The 17,729-nt window shown below is 29.0% G+C and overlaps 1 long non-coding RNA gene across 1 annotated transcript; it reads right to left on the reverse strand.

Annotated features, from left to right (window-relative positions):
• Window positions 1-11,504: 11,504 nt before the first annotated feature.
• LOC124373000 lies at window positions 11,505-13,549 on the reverse strand. The gene is made up of 2 exons (XR_006923390.1): window positions 13,424-13,549; window positions 11,505-11,654 (listed from the first exon to the last, which is right to left on the reverse strand). It is a non-coding gene; the product is annotated as an uncharacterized LOC124373000 (long non-coding RNA).
• Window positions 13,550-17,729: the final 4,180 nt, after the last annotated feature.

A 17,729-nucleotide genomic window follows, 5' to 3' on the forward strand; every position in this document is an offset into this window, starting at 1 on the left:
AGTAGTACGTATTTATAAATTGGTCCGGGTTCCATAAATGCTGGGGTTAATAAAACAATATTGTGTTATGCTAAATAGCTGTCGTTTATTATTAGTAAATATATTTTACGTGTAATATAAGTTTTGACTATAATCTTTCGTAAATTATTCGGCTTTGATTAACTGTTTAATAATGTACAAAATGATTTAGTCAATTGTATATATATATATATATATATATATATATATATATATATATATATACATATATATATATCATTAATAAGAATGAAATAGGCAGATTGTTTATCCAATAGTTAAGAAGTTTGGACAGCAGTGTTTTTGATGTTCTACAGTCTGAGAGTAAAGCACATTTTATAAATACCAACCAAATAAATCCAATTTATTTGCAACATTTCATGCATTTGATTTAGCGTAGGTTATAAAATTAATGTTGTCTCATGCTATTGTAGAATTTTGGTTTTATTATTTTTATACAACTAAAGATTAAGTAATAAGAATGTCTTGAATACCAATACTGGATAAATACGTATTGAAGCAAACGTTTTCCAGCGTATGCCATTTACAATTCTAAGGTTATATGTCGTATCACAGATTTAAATGGGCGGTAACTCATTAGTATTGAATAATAAAACAGTAAAAACAGAGTAAAACAGATGTCCCCAAACATAAAAATGAATTGCTTTAATCCACGTTGTTTACTTTCGAAATAAAGTTATATAGCTTAAAAATAGTCTAACAAAAATATAGGAATAACCAGGTTTGAGTTTGAGGTTTCAGTGTAAAAATAGTCTTCACTTTAAAAAAATCTTAACGTTATCGTTTATTATTAGTCAAGAGGTTTTTACTTGTGACACACGTTCTTTCTTCTCACTTTGCTAAAATTTATATTTCTTTGATTAACCGTTTAACATGATGTAGCTCGTTGTATATCTAGCATTAACAAGATTAAAATGGGTATAGAATGTTTGTCTAGAAGTTTGGAGAGCAGTGTTTTTGTGGTTCTGAAGTTTTTATAAACAACAGCAAAATAAATCGAATATCTTTGCAACATTTCTTAATTCTACAATATTGTCAGAATACAGTTTTTAGACTAATGTGTAGGAACCCTAAAGACAGATTTTTTGATCAAAGCGCTTATAATATAATGGATTCCAGTGATATTTTTGAAACACAAGTAGGAATATTTCACGTACATGTGATAAATATTTCTCAGAATTATGGATTTAAGAGGATCAGAGGCTAAGAAAAAAGTTGCTAGTGTCTCTTATTTCAGGTTTTCCGCTTGTAGGAAAACTTGTGGTTTGAATTAATTTTATTCTGATCCTAAATTGGAGTTATATTTTCCCCCGATAAAAATATATGTATATATCTTTGTTGTTGTACTCTTGTAGAACAGAAAAATCACTGTAGACGTTTATGTTCTTGTTTACCAAACACACCTTCAGAACATCACTGAATGAAATTAAACAGATATAAAATGCAACAAATTATTTAACTAAGAATAAAAAGAAAACCTAACGAATATTATAAATAACAAAAATAGGTATTATCTGTAATGTAGAATATTTGTAAGTTTCGAGTAAGTAAAATTTAAATGGAGGAATTTACATGTTAGTTAGTCTTATTTGACCGCCTGGTTGCCTAGATTTAAAATTAACTAAAGTGGTATTTATTTATTCCTTACATTTATTAGATTTGAATTAGGTTTATAAATTATACCTTTGTTTGTGGTTGAAATGATTTGTGTTATGTTAAATCCTATAGTTTCCAAATATTGTGTTGAATTTAATATAATTTTAGTTAAAATATATGGACGAAAAATTCGAAAATAGTGTATTAATACAATACAAAAGTATTTATTGCTGAAAATTGTGCAAGCAAGTAATTAAAAAACTAATAATTCAATTCAGTATCTATTTAATAATTGTATTTTTTATCCTGCTATATGCAGATATTCAACTGAAACTTTTGAATTGAATTTAAAAGATCTAAAGCTTTGAATTGTATTCCTAGCTGAAATATCTCAAAGAGTTGGTTTCGCAAAAATTAATTTCCCATTTTTGTACAGTGGTAGGATAGAATTTCAAAGTTTTTTTTGGATAAAACATTAGAACTTTCTATTTGTTCTATAGTAATGAAATCACTCTGCGGAATGTTATGTAGACAAATTTGCCACGGCTACACATCATACGGTGAAAGTCATACAAAATACAACAAAATCGATTAAACTGGACTTACGTGAAGAACATTGTTATTCGAGGTGAGTAATTTAGAGAAATTTACTAGATTACTATGAGTAGTATACCAATGTGAACAGGTACCAAAATAAAAGCTTATTGAAGCCAATTTTAGAAATATGTTTTTGCAATATCCCCAACGAAGTAAAATCTTTGATATAGTAGTTACTTGAGATAATTAAAAAAACTTGTTCAAAACAACAAATGTTCAACACTGAAGCAAAAAAAAAAATGTAATACACAACCTATGAAACCTAATACATAAAAATTTTAATATTTAGTTTAGTCTAAACATTATAATAGTAGTCAGACTTCTAAAATATTACTACTGGTTTGGGTTAAAATTAGTTGAGAACGCAGTTGAAACAGTTCATTTAAATTGCAACAGAACATCGGCTGCTGAATAAGCTATTACTGTAATTTAACCATTCCAGTATGTTGATCACAGCAACTACATTTATTAAACCTCAGCTGCAGATACACTACTGAAATTCAATCATTACAAGTACAGGTATAACAATATAAGATTGTTAGTTTTATTATTCAATATTGCATAAGTCAGAGAAATTATGGTTGACAGTTTTGTAGCCAGTAGTATAAAGATTAGAATTTGTTTCTCCAGGTGTTATTAAAAAGTAGATTTGACATAAGTTTTATTCACGAAAAATAAAAATTTTCATAAACAAAATTTACGAGACAAACCCTGTTCCAGTTTTAGTAGAATCTTTAATGGATAAAGTCATAAAGTATAAATTATTTAACAATATGTGAACGTAAATACAACATGTTGATAGTAAAAAAGTATTATCATAATAAACAGTAAAATAAAAATAAATATTTTTATAAATAAATATGCCTATCATTTATTTCAAGTAAATGCTGAATCATCAAAGCTCGCTCTTGCGATACGCTTATCTCATGGAAATTCACTTTGGAACATCGCCTGACTCGCCGATTACTACGTTGACACTACGAGGTCATGAAGTTTGACTTTGGAAATTAACTTGATCTGTTAATTAATGAGTGTTATCGAAGCTATTTGCGAATGTTTTGTTGCTCTTTTTAAAAGTACAACGCACAATTCAAAATTTAATATGATGCTCATTATTTATTTTCATAAATACTATTTTTATATGTTATATTTGTTTTACATAATTCTTTGAAAATGTTCAAAGACAATACTTAATTAAACTAAATATTGAATCCTTGGGAAGTTCTCTTCTGAAAATATAATAACTATAGACGGAGTGTTAGAATCATGAAACATAGAGATTGAACATTGTGTTTGTCCTTATAGTCTATTGTAGGGATGTTATTTGTTATTCTTTAGAATTGTTTCACTTATAGTAAGTTACTAGCTGTTACCCGCGGTTTCGCACGCAATCTTAGAACAAAAGTCCCTATATTACTTAGGGAAAGCAATTATGATGTAATATGATGGGAGTTCTATAAAAATTTTAAAACATAACTAGGCATACATCAGGTAGATATTATTTAAGTTCGTGGTAAATAGTATCAGAGTTTAACTTAATTATTATATCATGTTTGGCACGTGTAGGAGCATTTCTGGTTCTAATTAATTATATACATAACGTCACAGATGAATCTGCCTTGTCATCCCGATAAAGAAAACACAAATCTCAGATCACACCGGTCTCGGAAACTTACTTCGGTCAAAAAGCGTATATTTCCAGTTCTTGTCATATATTTCAGGTCTAAGATATTTCCAGTACTATAGTACTTAGAGTTTGCCTTGTTGTTCTGACGAAAAAAAAAAAATACATATATATATATATATATATATATATATATATATATATATATATATATATATATATATATATATATACTTACGTAGGACCGAGATGCCTACTTCGGTTAAATAGTGCCTACTTAAGACCATTTAAATTCACTTACCTACTATGTCACAGTTTAGCTTGCCATATTGCCTATATCAAATTTTATATACGTTGGATTATCTAGTTCTCGGAAATCTACTTTGGTCAAAACCGTGTTGACATAGTTGAGTTTGCTAGGACTGAAAAGCCTATAACGACCTAGGGGGAAGTCCTACCTACTTATGTACTTCCGGTATAATCCTCCGGGGAAATCCTTATTAAGGTTATGCAACATTCCAAAATAATCGTTATTAAAGTTTTGCGTTATACTTGTTTTTTGGACTGTAGCCAGGGAAAGAATGAATCGTTAAGGTATGTTAGTATTCATTTCTCTGTTTTTCCGTAAGCCATTGTTAAAATGTAATATCATAATGTCAAGGAAGCCCACCAGTTTAAAGTAACTTATGTGAAAACATTCATAACTTTGTTCATTAAGGTTAGTTTATAACAGTATTTAATGCATTAGATGATTTTAATTCATCACTGGCGCAATCTGGAGTAAAATTTATATATTAATGTTTTATTTACTATCTGCATTACACTACCGATCAAGCACTGGTAAACAGATGTTCCAGAAAGTTTGTCGAACTATAGCTGTCAACAGCTGTCAAAATACGTTTCGTTCTTACCATAACATTCGAATGTAAACAAATTATTTTTTCAATTTGAATTCGACTTTATTTGGTGAAATGAATGTGTTATGGGTGGTAAAAAGCACTCTAAATGTTAATTCAGACCAAAAGCTATAGCTGATCCAAATTTCAGCACAATCCGTATATCAGTTTCAGCGTGATTCGAGGACAAACCTCCAAACCTCCAAACATCCAAACATCCAAATATCCAAACATTCAAACTTTCGCATTTATAATATTAGTGGGATAGTGGGATAACTTTTTTGTTTTGGTGATGAGATAAAGTAATCATATGCAATATACAGTGTGTCCAGAATGTATGGATTATATGAAAAATCTGAATGGTAACATAACACGATAATATTTTGTACGTAACAGAACAATAATTTCTTTTTGTTAAGCTAGTATTGAGTTTTAGCTCATCATATATTCAGCATTTTAAATTTGGGATTCATACTTTTAAAAACGAAGAGTATGTTTATCGAGCAGAAGGTGTTATTTGTTGTATTTAATAGTTAAAATATATTTTTACGATTGTACAACAATTCGATTATGTTGTTAGTTATTGGTTAATGTGCAATTTAATGTTAAAAGTAACATAAAATCATGGATAACACAATACAAAATAAGAAATTAATTGTTTAGTTTAGGTACTTACTAAACATGTAATTTAAAATGTTGATAAGGCGTGTTTAATGTTTCAGAATGATTGTGTAATAATAACCAACAAACTCATAATAGTAAAAGGTAGAGAATAAACTATATAAAACTGTTTTGTTGTTAATAACTTATTTACGACTTGAGGTATCAAATAACAGTTTACTCGGATAAATTTAGAACAAAAAATCTTTATTTGCATTTAAAATCTGAAATCTAGGATGACGCATTAAAGAGAGCCATAAAAATTACACATTGGTCTTCAGTTTATGGAGACATACTGTGTATGTAGAAGTTCTTCACACCACGCGTCGCGTAGGAGATTGAATGACCTTGAAAACCATAAAAAATGTCCAGTGTGTTCTCATTTCATTCTCGAGATGCCCTCCAAACAGATAGACAGGCATACGGAATATCAAGTTTATAGGCCAGTTCGTTTTTGAGGTATCTTGCGGAGAAAGAGACCGAAATAAAGATTTTTACCAATCCCTCGAGTGAGTTCCCTAGTACTCAGGCAATTAACAGTTATGTTTAGTCAACATTACAGTTTTCGTATTTCCAATGCTTTATGGATGCAATTTGTATATCATCCCAATAAAATATTATTACTTTATTGCAATGGTACACACACAATTACATTACTAAAACAAATATCTTACATGAACGAGTAATGTAGTATAAAACATCTTTATTTTCTTATTTTTTCAATAAATATGACGCAACTGTTAATATTACTTTACTAACTTCTTATTCTTTACAAACAGAACATCGCTTTAGTTTACAGCGATGTTATTAAGGGGGAAGTATTCTAGTCCTTGTAAAATACAATTATATCTTCAAAACAGTATTTGTCTCTTTTATACACGAGGTGACATACGCTTTTGTGATTTCTACAGCTAAATCCAGTAAGACATTCATTTAATGTTATTTGGAATTATAAAAATTGTACATTGAATGGTCTTTAATCAGCGGTAGTTGATACATTTTATGGGGAGGAATGTCCAGCGTACATGGTCTAGGCTGGAGAATATTTAGCTCACCTCGCTATAGCTTATGTTAGAATTTTGTTTTTAAAATATAATGATTACCAACATCTACGTACACGAACCTGTTGCACCAAATAACACAAATGTTTGAGGTTGGAGGAACAAACTAGGTACCTAACTGTGTCGGTTAAGCTATTCGAATTTTCTCTCCTTAGATTTATTTTAAACAGTGTGAAAATTTCCATTCACGTGAAACCCAGTTGGTACTTTCAGCCAGTATTCATTTGTGAAGATAAGTACACCGAGTTACACTAGAGAATACCACGTTGCAATAACGTTTCTTATGTGCTGCTTAGTGTTAAAATTCTCACCTTAAATAAGGTGAATTGAATTGTAATAAAGTGCTAACGTTTATTTACAACAGTATCACGGCAAGGTTGAAAAACCTCATCTAAAACTCGCGCGCATGCGTGGGCACACAAACATAATATTCCAGTTAAACACTTATTATATTAATTAATTTTTAATACATACGATTATCGTTTGAATAAAATAAGTTTGAAGTAAACGGAAACACTTGAGAGATGTAGGCTATAGCAAAGAAATAAATGCAAGTAAAGAACGTGTTAGTTAAAACACCAAGAAGTGTGGTTAAACAGAAGAAAAATTGTATTTATGACGAAAATACATCTAGACAAGACTGGAGTTGTTTCTGACGATGATTCTTCGACACAACTATAGTAGATGTTACTAGACACAGTCGAGGGAGAGCAAGCACTTGGTGGAATCAGTGTGTTTGAAGAGAAGACCGAAACCGGAGCTTCCACGTTGTTGTAAAGGAAGGTCCATGAACTAAATTCATGCTACAATAACGACCAGACGAACATAAATCCTTTTTAACCCCTGTTTATCTACGCTCAAGGCTACCATGAAGAATAGTTTCTAGAGATCAGACCAGCTGTCATCCAAAAAGCTCAAAATCTAATGAACAATAACCTGCCGTAATTAAAAGTATGAAAGCCTGAACTATGTTGAAAACTATATGAAATGTATTATGTAAATAGTGAAGTGTTTATTTATTTTAGGAAATATTTTCTAGTTACAACAGTTAGACCTTACTTTTGTGTTATAAAATCCACACAGCCCAACAAATGTATCTGATTATGAGTTTTTTTTTATCTTGAGAGAGTTTATATCGCATTTTTAACTGGAAAGTAAACACACAGGATATTTAGTAAATAAAAAACGACAGCAAAATTCTAATATTTATTCATATAATTAATAAATTAATACTTAAATAATATGGAAATTATATCCGGATTTTTACCTACCGTGTTTGGAGGAAGCGGTAAAGTTTCTCAGTGAAAAATCATCTATTTTGAAATGATAATAAGACATTAAAGATTTCCTTTTGGGATTGTGAATACACTCGGCTTTTACTTTTAAAGATTTTAAAGATCGTTAAAGAGTCAAATATTATGCAGGCACCGCCTGTATGAGTTGTTTGTTAATTAATTAATATGTAACAAAACTGATTTATAAGTGTTTATGGCAAAAAATACCAGCTACAATTTAAAAAAAACGTTTTTAAATTATATTTATAACTTTCAAATGCATCCTATTAAAACTTTTTAACCTTGAATACCTTATAAATAGCAGCAATAAGGAATTCCTAAAATAAACTTTTAGTGGATTTTATCACAAATCTAATGTCACCAAATCATAATAATCGAATAAAAATAACTGATTTACTGTGACAAGGCATGGCCCACGTTGAGTTTCTCAGCGAATGAATAGTCAACAATAAAAAAAAATGAACAAAAGGCAGTTCCAGAATATCATGTCTATTGTTGCTTTTTTTATTTATTATGAAGAAAAAATACATGTTTCAGGCCTACCTGCGGATAGTGTGGAGTCAAATATTTTATGTTAAATTTATTTATTTTAAGATAATATGTTGTTTTAGGACATTTCTTTACGAAAATCACGAAATACACGTCAATCAGCTGTCATTCCCAAAAACAGGTAATACATGATTTTGCTAATTAGACAAAACCATTGTGTCATTATTGTAGTTGTTTCTTATTCTTAATAAGTAACAGATAACCTAGTTAAAGTCACTTTGTTCTCATTTTTAGTAGTTGTTGCGAACAAGGGAAGCATTATTGTGAATAATTAAGTTAATTAAGAAGTTTTAATTTGTTTATTGTTTAAAACACGTTTATAATTATTGTTAATACATTTTTTACAATACCTTTATTGGTTTGTTATGTATTTAGTTGAGCCACATAGCTATGGGCTCAAAGAAAGTTGGAAGCAACTAAGTATATTAATATGTTAAATTTTAAAACCATATTTTAATTTCCGTTTGTTAAAAAAAGTTACTTTACAAAAGATTTTAATGTATTTCATCACTTTAAACAAAAAACTCAGAGCACTAGACATAAAATATTCTGGAGACTTATTAATTTTGTATTTTTTTTTTTTATTTATTTAAAAACTCAGAGCACTAGACATAAAATATTCTGGAGACTTATTAATTTTGTATTTTATTTTGGTTTATTTAAAAACTCAGAGCACTAGATATAAAATATTCTGGAGACTTATTAATTTTGTATTTTTGTATTTTTTTATTAACTCGTTCTTTGCCCTTGCTGAACTAGCTATTGATTTAAATAAATAAACGTTTGATTTACAATTATTATTGAGTTTATTTGTCACATACAGGGTTTCGTGAATTATACTGCCATGGGCACATAAAAAAAATTATATCCAACATATAAAATGTTTTGGTGCATGTTAGGTTTGAATTTATACAAACATAGGTTTGAATTTTGAAAGATTTGGAATCTTAAATTGGGTAGATCTTACTTGAGTTCAAATCCAGATTTACTTTGTATGTTCCATTGACACTTATTCATCTTCCAATCATCCTTGTCGGTTTAATGTAGATTAAATACTGGTAGTAGTAATCCTTGCAGACCTGAGAGTTCTGGTTACCATCCAATATTCAAGTGTTCATCATCTAGTAAATGTCTTTTCTGTTCTTAGAATCAAAAAATCGAGATTCACCAATTTAATTCAAATAATAGAAAGTATTACTGTATTTAATATCTCAAATGTTGATTAACTTTTGATGAAAAAGGTTCTTCTCCATCTCATATTGAGCCATCATTCAAAAGAATAAAATTCCATTATTCTAAAGTCACTTTATAACTCCAGGTGTTGTAAACTTACTTTGCATAACAATCTCCTTGATATTAAGATTTAATGTATTCTGTGGTATTTGGTCTAAAGAAATTACTTTATTTTGTCTGATGATTCCAGTTTTACAATAGTTTATGCATTTCTATCTTATATGTATAATAATTTGTTTTTATGTTAATTTTAACTCTAAAATAGGTTGCTAGTTTATCTTAATTTTAAAATCTATTGATTTATATATGTTTATTGTAAGTTTTAAAAATTGTATGGGTGTATGTATTGTCATTACACGTTATATCTCGCTTCAAAGTTTGTATAAATTACCATCTAATAATAGTCAACGCACTTAAAATGTTAATTTTTTATCAACATTACAATAGCAAGTTTATTTATTATTTATATTTATTTGTTTATTATTCATTTACATTTAAATTCATTAGCCTGCTTAATATATCTTAAATTATTTCATTCCATTCATACATTCTTCTATACAAAAATATAAATAACATTTCATAAACTTTATACTTCTCAAATAAAATATCATATTACTTTGAGGTAATAAACAAAATCTTCCAAACATGTTTCTTTAAAGATTAATGCTTTGTTGAACTTCAATACTTCTCTCTTTGTATTTTCTAAGTGATGTAATTTTTTATGTTACAGTTCTTAGCGTGAGTTAGTTTTTTGAAAAATTTGTATTTATGTTCGACGATGTCTCTTGTCGAACTCTATTACTGTCTTCTAGACTACTTGACCTCCACCGTTCTTTATCATGTTCGCCTTTAAATTGGATAACGCGACAATGTTGATCCTGTTCTTTGGTAGGATATTCTTTATCTTGTGGTCTTTTTAAATATCCGGGATTCTTGTTTTTCGAATAATTATCACGCCAGTTTTTCTGATTTTGATAACCACCGTTTGGATTTCGATTAGATCCAATTACTTACATCCTATACTTGTTTTCTGTTGTCTGACTTTTAAAATTATGATTTTCAAACCGGTTGTTATTGTGTGGCCGATAGTGTTGATTTATGTCAAAATTTCTTTTGCTATAGCGATTGCCGTTGTTGTGTTCAATTCACGATTTAGTTTAAATTTTGATTGTGTCTCATCGATGTCTTCGCGATCAAGTAGCTTCTCGAGATCTTTGATAGTGACTACTTCTTGTATGGATTCCTGTGTGTGTGTACATATGTGGTATAAACTCCTTTAGTTATTTATTAATCTTTTATAAACAAACAGAAAATAATATGAACTATTAACTTTTCATAATAAAACTGTAATAGACTATTTATTCAATTTTTGTTTTATTGGCTATCCGCTGAGAACCTCAATATGGGCCGTGTCGTATCACAATAAATCTGTTACCTAAATATCTTATTTATTGCTATATTTAAATACATTTTGTTCAATTGGATTTATGATAAAATCCACAAGAAATTTTATTACTATAATATCTTAATAAAATTAGTGAGTTTTAAGATATTCAAAGTTAAACACGAAACCAATGTTCAAATGGTGAAATGTGTTTGTTCTAATCTTAGCAATAGTGTGATATACCTTTGTCCAGAGAGCTAAAGGACACCCTGTATTTATCATGTATATTTAAAGGCTAGAAATTAAAGTATACCATTCATGCTGCTATGTATTGATTTTAATTTACGTTCTGTGTATAGACTAAATTATTTCTTCAATCTTCTCATTCTTTTGTTAAGAGTAAAATAAAGTAAATATAAATACAAATATAGTTATAATATAACGTACTTAATCATTATTCATGACATGTGTGTGATAACGTAAAATTGATTAAATTATGTTTTAGGTATTTTCATATTTTATACATGTATTAGGGATATGAAAAGGTCATAGGTTACAATTACAAACATGTTAAACGGAAGAATTTTGATATATTTCATAAAAAGCCAATCATGTTGAGTTATAATAATCCGGGAGAGCCTAGCATCGTATCGTCCGTGTCCAGAGCGTGTCCGTGTACAGAAGCCGGGTCATGTCCATGTTGTACTAGCCGTCCATCTGCTGGAACATCATAACAATATCTTAGATAAAGCTATTCTTAAAAATACATTCTAGAATGAATAAATATCTATAGGCTTAAAGCAAATTGGAAGTAACTGAGTATAGTAATAAGTTACAAAATAATATATTAAGTTCCGTTTATCAAGCAAGAATATTATATTTGGAGAATAAGTGGGTTTGTTAAAGTAAATAAAATAAATGATTGTGGCAGTTCACACTATCTATCTATATACTCGTATATCAGGTACAGACATATGTCAAAAACATAATTCTTACAATTTCAAAATATTTCAGAACTAAAATAAAGAAATTTTAAGCTGATATATTGGGTACTATACATTTATAAGTACAATCATAAAAACAATTTTTTTGTTACCATTGAAAGTGACAACGTTTATTTATGTCTGCTTCTTTAAACAAGAACAGACTTAGTATTTAAGGCAAATATAATGAAGGAACTTCTTATTATTTTATTGTCCTCTAAAATTGAAACCATAGGTTTGTGAAGCACTTATTTATAATAATTATTGTGTTAACTGTTATTAAAACCTTTGTCAAAATTAGGAACTAAGTTAGTTCTAAACTGTGTTACATCAAGTTCATCAATGAAAGGGCAAAACGAATAAACTCTGTACCGATAAAAACATCTATTGTGATTTTATAAGCTGTGGTGTCAAGAATAAATAAAACTATTATTATCATTGGATATAAAACACAGCTCTGTATTAAATACTACTTATTTTGTTTCTTTTTTTCAGGATAATATCTTATTTTGTATGTGAAAAGAGACAATTTATCATTTAAGGTGTCATATTTTATTTTTTATTTTATTCTACATTGGAAAAACTACGAATTAAATACCGTTGAATACTCTACATTCTTCCACTATATTGAAATATTTCGAGTTTTGAATAAAATAACTTTAGACACACTTGTCTCATGTGGATTTGATAATGTTTCTCAGGGTTTAAAAATGTTAGATATTATTATTTAAGACATACTCATAATACAAAATAAACCAGTGTATCAATGGAAACGTATTTTAATATATCCAACTAATTTTTATTACCTTTTACAGATTACATTATGAATATAAACGTTAACTCGGTCTTTGCTATATTTTGAGATTCATTAAATGGATGTGAAAATCTTCCATACAGATTTTTGAAATTCAGTACTAATTAAAACTTTCCCACTAAAGTATACGCTAATTGTACACTTGTAAATGTAACGTTTCAAAATAAAATCATTAGCATTTAAAAACCAAAGTTTTAAAATTCAAAGTCGATTGATGAATTCAAAGTTTTAAAGTGACAGTGGATTTTAAAAATATTAGTCTTATCTCTGAGGAAGAGCGACACCAAGAATCAGTAAAAATATTACATACAGATATAGTTATGTATCAATAAAATTCTGAGCTCTATATAAAATGGTTTTATCAAAACTAACATGCCCTAAGGAAACTCATTATTTATTTGTAAATAAGCAATAATTTACGGAATTTCTCTAGGGGATATAATGACAAAGTTTGTGTTCAAGATCGTCCCAGATCGCTTGGAGTGTAATACCCAGACTCTTTTATAAACTTTAAACTTCTTCAATTATTAATCCAAAAACAGCTGGTTTAAGAATTGTTCACTTGTGTAATAATTTACATTTAGGTAAGCATGTATAAAAAAGTAAATTAAAAAATCTATTATCAATTTGAAAATTTGGTTCGATAATTGATAATTATTATGAGAAGTAGTTATTTAGCTTTGAAAACGTACCTGATAGAAGGTCTAGTAGTAGCCGACGACGGCCATGTTGACGCTGGTCCTTTCCTTGCCCATGTTAGTAAGAGTCGGATGTTTCTCGGGGGAAATATCTGATACTGGAGCAGGCAGAGCGGTGGCATTTATACGAGTTGTAATCTCGTGGCCTTGGTCTATCAATCAGTCAGCTGGCCACATCGGATGATTGGTCAGAGTAAACTTCCGTACTGAATCTGCTTGATAAGACATTAATACGCATCTGTTGTATAACGAAGAGCAAAATGTAAAAAAAAACGTATCGTGGACGGCTCGTTAACTATGAAAAAATTGCTTAAGAGACGATGAAGGTATCTAACTTTAAACAGTGTTGGTATGGAACATACCATTTAAAATACCATCTTTATACAAAAATGCTCCTTCTTACTTTTAATATTCAATACTTACAGCAACGAAATTAATGACACTAGCGAATGTTCAGTGTGTACTTGACTATACAAAAATAATTGTATGTACAGGCAGTAATAAGAATAAATAAGTTATATTTGCACATTTATCATTACATATTAAAACAGTCTCTATGACAATTAACATGTGATGATGGCAAGGTGTATAGAATCAATACGCATGTATTGTTTAACAAACAGCAACATTTATATAGTTTTCAATGTTAATATGAATACAATATACTATGTTCGAAAAAGTACACTACTTATTTCATATATTTATTATTACAATTTCATCAGATAAAATACTCATAGCAATTTATCGAGTTTTGTCAGTTTCAAGAATATTGTCTCATTTACTTATTGATAATTCTCTTAACATATTATGGAAGGTAGCCCATTGTGTCTGCACCAACAATGCCATGTGCGCATTGCATCTTACCAGAACAATGGGTTATTTGTATTAATTAAACACTCTGGCGTTTGCGCTGGTGCTGGTGGTGTATCAGGCGTTCTGCTTGTAGGAGCACTTCTGTTTCGAATTAATTATATTTCCTCTTTTGCTCTAAAAGATATATATTCCATATCAATTTCGTGAATATGATATTTTTTATCAGAGTTAAATATTTAAAATTAATATCAATATGGAGTTACATTAATTACACATTTTAATAATTACATTATGACAGTTGTCACACATTTCTTAATACGATTGAGTCCTATGGTAGTTTTGAAATAAAAGTACATAACAAGAACATACGTTTCAGTATTCGTGGTTTAAAAGAAAACAATAATAATTAAAAATTGAATATTATAAACTAATTAGTCAGCAGTTGTTATATGCAATCTATTAAACACTTGACAAATAAGTAATTCTAAAAAGGAAGAATACTGATTCATCTTAATTTTAAAATTAATTTGGTTGTATTGAGTTTTAAGTGCATATCTCTCATAATTGTAGTAAACTACAGCTAAAAGGTGTCTTATCCTGAGCTTGTATTCCACTTCGGGTATAAGGGACAGAGTGAAAAATCCTTTCCTCCACCCTTTCTTCAATGGAAATCCTTTGTGTTAAACCTCTCCAAAGTATATATACACACAAACACACACATAAATACATGAACAATAATTATGATTAGTTTAATTCTCAAAAAGTAAATGTATTCCTACCTAGCGGGCTACCCTGCTGTTTCAAAAAAATACACACGTATAAAATGTTTCGACTGTACTGTACACTCGGGATTTGTTTTTCAAAAGAATAAATATTTGTAAACCTAATAGGTACAGTAAGGTGTATGTTCTTACTTCCCAATCCATGTTCGCTATTTCCTTGGTTAGGTCTGGAAATTATATCAATACTTATATCGTTACATCGTGTTATTGTACGTGTATTATTGTACTTGATAAGTATCGTACCCATGATCAGTGAAAAATGGACGTGATGTTCCCCTTCACGATTTTCTGTGACAATAATAGCATTTAGTGTCTGGTGGATTGCTTTGTGATAGTCAGTCTCATTATTTTCTCAAATTGTAGGCACATAGCGAACGGTCCGTAGAAGCGTGTTAATGCTTAGATTTAGCTTTTGTCCCTCCGCATTTTAAACTGTAAATATGCAGTCCCACAGTGTCTGAGGAATCTAATTCGAACACCCTACATGTACACATTCACAGTTTTGTTCGTTAAGTAAAATCCAGAATTAACTAATTGTTTGTATTTACCACTGCTGCCATATGTAGTAAAAGTTAGATAATACTATTTGTCATTACCGTATGCATAACACATAAGACTGCTGATATTTATTCCTGCAATTGCAAAGTAATGTGACACTGCGTCCTGTGACTCTTATCAGCTGTCAAATATATTGCCTATGTTCACTGAACATGTACGTACATTAAAAAGTATTTCGGAATAAAAATGTGACTATGTTTAACTCCTATATTTTACTAAGTAATGTAGGCTACATACCAAATGTCGTCCAAATCTGTCCTCTAGGTTTCGTGTGATTGAGTAGACTATCAAACATCCAAATACCCAGACATACAAACATCTTCAGAAACGTTCGTATATATTGGTGTAATTTTCCTAATTCCAAAATATTCTGTACGTTATGTCAAAACTAGAATACAGGCTTGAACTAGAATAATACCTACCATACAGGGGATTAGTGCACTTAGAAATGAGGACTAGCATAACGTTCGAGATAGGGTACAAATAAACTTTTACACTTTCACCAGATAGTGATAATAAACGATTATAGTGTGTTTACCATAATGATTTCAAGCTTTCTCTTAACGATTCTTCGAACATATTATGCTTTGCAATGACTTTAATGTAAAACATTGACTTTCGATTAAAGCGTAAGATTTACAAAAAAGAATTGATCTTTTTAATAATAATTATGTATAATAATTTAAGGTGCGCATATTATATTCAGGAAAGCGTTTGTTGAGATTTCTGTATATTTACAAAATCATCCCGCTGTGTAAACTTGCATCCCATATTTTTGGATTCAATTGTTATTGAAAATTATATCAGGATATTGCGGCTTTTACAGATGTAATCTATCTGTATATATTTAATTATTTAATATATTATATATTTATTAAATATATATTTATTTATTTACTAATTGATAATTCAGTGATGCATATATCTGAAGTTTGTGGCTTATTGTCAAATAATGGACAGTGAGTCCAGTTTCATTGCTGATAACTCCACGTCCTATACTATTGCTTCTCCCCACGTCCTATAGTGGGTCATGTCTATCAATTTATTAATGTGGTCATGTTGTGCTATACTTGTCAATAAACACAGTTACGAACACATATTTGAATATACAAATGAACCATGTTTGCTATTTAAATAAAACTGAACACTTCACATTTAATGATATATAAATACATTTATTATTGTGAATTACAGTTTCCTGTTTTACACTGACTCTGATATCGGCCTCGTGGCTGCTGGAAACTACCTATAACAGTGTACTAACAATAAGGAATTACTTCAATCTTTAACTACTTATTTTTAACTAAACTTAGTACAATATTTAATAATTTTGTTAAACAAATTACAAAGGCAGTATTGTTTTCCATATTAACTAATTTACTAACTAATTTCCTCTTCTGTCCATAATTATAATTTATAGAAATAAACTAATATATTTGTTGTGTATGTGAATGCTTTCACCCGAGGAGGGTTCACTTCGGGCTGTTTATTACTTTTAGAGGTAACAATATTATACAACGATTTTGATAAAAGGTAAATAATTTGGGAGTTTAAATTATTATGGCATTATAATTTAAAATATAATTGTTATGAGATTTGTTTTTTTTTTAATTTTCAGGTTTCTGGAATTAGAATTTTTTGATAAATTTGTTATGTATTTATTTTTGGTAAATATAATCTAGAATTACTTATAACATTTATTAAATTATGAAGTTATGATTCCCTAGTAAGGGAAGGTAAAAATAGCAAACATTTATTTCCTTCTTTTGCAGCTAAAATTGTTTTATTCGAATCTAAATTCTGTATTTACTTATCAAAAGTATAGAGTCCTTAAATTTATCAGATAACACATCTTTATTGAAACAATTATTAAAAAAATGAGTAAAGTGTATTAAAATAACACCATCAATGGATTTTAGAACGTAATTGGACATATCGTACAAAAACGTTTTTAAAAATATTATGGTTTTTTTTATTATTAGACTTAAAATAATCAACAAACAACATTTTAATAATATTACAGAAAATAACACAATTATTTGTTTTTATTTTCCAATGATCTGTTAAAATCAACGTACCAAATTTAATTTCTCTAGCTGGCTAAGTTCTAGAGATGTTAATTTTGTATTACAATTATAAAATGGCGG

The sequence above is a fragment of the Homalodisca vitripennis genome, chromosome 1 (assembly GCF_021130785.1).
Source record: "Homalodisca vitripennis isolate AUS2020 chromosome 1, UT_GWSS_2.1, whole genome shotgun sequence".
Classification (NCBI taxonomy): Eukaryota; Metazoa; Arthropoda; class Insecta; order Hemiptera; family Cicadellidae; genus Homalodisca; species Homalodisca vitripennis.